The sequence below is a fragment of the Scyliorhinus torazame genome, chromosome 17 (genome assembly GCF_047496885.1).
Source record: "Scyliorhinus torazame isolate Kashiwa2021f chromosome 17, sScyTor2.1, whole genome shotgun sequence".
NCBI lineage: Eukaryota > Metazoa > Chordata > Chondrichthyes > Carcharhiniformes > Scyliorhinidae > Scyliorhinus > Scyliorhinus torazame.
Window position 1 is genome coordinate 14,146,119 of NC_092723.1, and position 4,427 is coordinate 14,150,545.

Below are 4,427 nucleotides of genomic sequence, written 5' to 3' on the forward strand. Positions count from 1 at the left end.
CCGAGGAGCATTCCCGCGCAGCCGCAAGCAGCCTCCTCGCCCCGCCCGCTGCTGCCACCTAGCTCGGAGGGCAGCCACTAGGGTGAACTGCAAGGCAACTCCGCAAAGCAAGCAAATGGACCCCTGGACCTGGACCCCTTTTCTGTCCTTTGTTTGTCCCAATAAATATCAATCAATTTAACCCCTCCTCCCCCACAGGACCATCTCTCACTTGTTCTTTCCACTAAACTGACCTTTGTTCTCCGATTAACATTTTCTGCTATTACCTTTAATGCCACGATCAGCACCTTCTTTAGTCCTTAATGCTATCATTAACACTCCCTTCGTCTTGTGTCCATGACATCTTTGTCAATCTCTCCTTAGATCAGACCCATCCCTGAGCCTCTCTTCTGCTCCACCTCCTCCAAATATATCATGCATCACCTTTCTCCCCCTCTTCAGCTCTCAAGAAGAGTCACACGGACTCAAAACATTAACTCAGTTTCTTCCTCTCTCCACAGATTTTGCCAGACCTGTTGAGTTTATTTGGCATTTCCCCTCCGCAGATTTCCAGAATCTGCAGTATTTAGCTTTCATTTAAGCAAAGAGGAGTTGCCAGCAATGGTCAGCCCCTAGGGAGGCAGAAACTGAATTGATATTTCAACAGGACTGGGAAAAGTTAGAGATGGAACGGATTTTAGTCAAGCAGAGTTGTTGTCACAAAAGGGAAAATCTGTGATGGGGGGAAGGCAGGAGTGACAAAATGCCAAAGAATGGTTCAAAAGCAAAATGAGGTGGCAACAGCACAAGCAAAGAAACAACAGATAGATTACTCCAGGCCAGGGGAAAGACAGAATCAGCACTGCACTTGCTGGCGAACAAAGTTTTATAATCTTTATTAGTGTCGCAAGTAGGCTTACATTAACACTGCAATGAAGTTACTGTGAAAAGCCCCTAGTCGCCACATTCCTGCGCTTGTTCGGGTACAGAGAGGGACAGTTCATATTACCCAACAGCACATCTTTTGGGACCTGTGGGAGGAAACCGGAGCACTCCGAGGAAACCCACGCACACACGGGGAGAAGGTGTAGACTCCGCACAGACAGTGACCCAAGCCGGGAATCAAACCTGGGACCCTGGCACTGCGAAGCAACAGTGCTAACCACGGTGATGTCTTTTGTGTAGTTGTGCCTCCACGCAAACAGCCTTTCCCCGATTTCCAATATTTAAATAGCTAATGATACAAATGTTTTTAGGAAAATATTTTCAATGCTCTTATGACTTCCTCATCTGGGGGGACATGGGGTGGTTTCTGGATGAGCTGGAATTTCCCCAGGTGGAGGAAGCAAAGAGGCAGGCGTTGGAGGAGCCCCTGGGGCTGAGGAACGTGCTGGATAGTATCAGGGGTATGAAGTCGGGAAGGCCCCTGGGCCGGATGGGTACGCGGCTGAATTTTATAAGGAATTTGCGGCGGACCTGGCACCACATCTGTTGGGGGCGTTTAATGAAACGCTGGAGAAGGGGGAGTTGCCGGAGACGATGAAGCAGGCAGTAATCACACCAATCCCCAAAAAAGGGAAGGATCCGGTGGAATGTGGGTCGTATAGACCCATATCACTATTGAAAACAGATGTGAAAGTATTGGCTAAGTTGTTGGCGGGGAGGATGGAGGATTGTGTCCCGGGGGTGGTTGCAGAAGATCAAACAGGCTTCGTGAAGGGCAGGCAGCTCGCGAGTAATATAAGACGGCTGTTGAATGTGGTGATGAATCCGTCGAGAGCTCTGGTACCGGAGGTGGTGGGGTCCATGGATGCGGAGAAAGCATTCGATCGGGTGGAGTGGCGGTACTTGTTCGAAGTTTTGGGAAGGTTTGGGTTTGTGGCATGCTGTATGTGGTGCCAAGAGCGAGGGCGAGGATGAATGGGGCTGTTTAGCACAGGGCTAAATCGCTGGCTTTGAAAGCAGACCAAGGCAGGCCAGCAGCACGGTTCGATTACCGTAACAGCCTCACCGGAATGTGGCGACTAGGGGCTTTTCACAGTAACTTAATTTGAAGCCTACTTGCGACAATAAGCGATTTTCATTTCATTCATGATATGAGCTCACAAAGCTTTGACTTACACAGGGGTACGAGGCAGGGGTGCCCTTTGTATGGGCAGGGAAGGTGCCGAGGGTGGGGAGGACCCTGCTATAGAGGCAGAGGCAGCAGGGAGGGTTGGCATTACCAAGCTTGCTTCATTATTATTGGGCGGCTGTCATGTGAGAGTGTCTTTAAGAATTGGATGTTTAAGCAATGTTCCTTTAAGAAAACAGTGATGTCATAGAGTGGGTGGAGCTCAGCTCAGTTCAGCCATTTTGCAGTTTGGTTTTGCAGTTAGTTTGAAAAGTGCCTGCCTGATTTTGCTGAGAGCAGTTTAAAAGTGCCTGACTGTTTTGCTGTGAGCTGATTAAAAAGGAGAAAGCCAGTTTGAGACAGCAGCTTGAGAAGTTCTGGTTTGCTGTGAGTTGCTTGAAGGGAGAAAGCCAGTTTAAAAAGCAGTGGGTGTGTGTTTGTGTGTGTCCAGAGAGCTGCAAGAAGAAAGCAAGGTGCTGGAGCTGAAATCAACCAAGCTAATATATCTCTGCCATTCTACAGAAAATATATATATCCTTTAACCTGATGTGATACTGTTTAAAGGTGTTAAATCTCTTGGAAGTTTGAAGGAACATTTTAAGGAAGTATTTACTGTTGCAATATTTTCTGAGTTATCTTTGAAGTAAGGGGTGTTAAGAGATCCAATGGATATTTAAGATGTTAAGTTCAGTTCATGGAATAAACAGTGTTTTATGTTTAAAAACCCACGTGTCCATAATTGTAATCCCACACCTAGGGAAAAGCCGCGTTCTCGGAAAAGCAACAAATCCATTAAAGGGAGAGGTTGGTTGAACTCCATGATACATTTTTGTGTTCTAAAAACGCCTCGCCCATAACAGCCGGGAATGTGGACAAGGTGCGGCGGTGTTGGGAAGGAGAAGGGGTAGAGTGGGTTAGGATGGAGGAGGAATCTTGTAAGGGGTCTAGTTTGAGGGCTATGGTGACGGCAGCATTGCCAATGGCTCCGAGTAGGTATTCAGGGAGCCCAGTGGTGCAGTCCATGGTGAAGATATGGAATCAGCTGAGGAGGCATTTTAGGGTGGAAGGGATGTCGGTGCTAACGCCGCTGTGCGAGAATCATGGGTTTGAGCCGGGGGGGATGGATAGTGTGTACAGGAGGTGGACGGAAATGGGGCTGGTCAAGGTGAGGGATTTGTATTTGGAGGAAGGGTTCGCCAGCCTGGAGGAGCTAAGGGAGTGGGTAGAGCTGCCGAGGGGTAGAGCTGTAGAGGTATCTACAGGTTAGGGACTTTGAACGAAAGGTGTGGAAGGGGTTCCCTAGATTGCCAGGATACACCCTGCTGGAGCGACTGCTGCTTCCGGATGTGGAAGGGGAGGGAAGAATTGGGGATATAAAAATAGTGGATGGGGGAGCAGCAAGGCGAGCGGGTGGTGAAGATCAAGGAGAAATAGGAAGCGGAGTTGGGAATGGAGATCAATTGGGGAGTATGGAGTGAGGCACTGCGAAGGGTAAATGGGACCTCCTCGTGTGTAAGGATGAGCCTGATACAGTTTATGGTGGTTCAAAGGGTGCATATGACTCGGGCGAGACTGAGTGGTTTCTTTCAGCGGGTAGCAGATGAGTGTGGGCGGGGGCCAGCGAATCATGCGCACATGTTTTGGGGTTGTGAAAAATTGGGAAGGTTCTGGGCGGGAGTGTTCGCAGGTAGCCAGGATAGTGGAGGAGGGAATGGACCCGGACCGTTTGGTGGCGATATTTGGGGTTTCAGAGAAGCCGGAGCTCATGGAGAGGAGGAAGGCCGATGTCATGGCCTTCGCCTCTCTGATTGCACGGCGACGGATTTTGCTGGAGTGGCGGTCGGCATCGCCACCGGGGGTAGCAGCATGGTTGGGTGACCTGTGTGACTTCCTGCGGTTACAGAAGATAAAGTATGAGTTAAGGGGCTCAGCAGGGGAGTTTGAGAAAAGGTGGGGGATGTTTGTGACCGTGTTTGAGGAACTGTTCGGCGTGGGGGGGTGGGTGATGGGGAGGGGAGGGGCGTGAAAAAGGAGAAAAATCTGAACAAACTGTATAGTTGATTATTGGTAAGAACGTTTCCCGGGGTGTTTATTTGATGTAACCTACTTTGATACATGTTTGAATACAATGCGTTTTTTTTTTAATGACTTCCTCATCTGTGGCTATGGTAGTAGCACTCCTACCTGAGTCATAATCTAATAATAATAATCTTTATTAGTGTCACAAGTAGGCTTACATTAACAGTGCAATGAAGTTACTGTGAAAATCCCCGAGTCGCTAAACGGCAGCTCTTGTTCGGATACACAGAGGGAGAATTCAGAATGTCCAATTCAC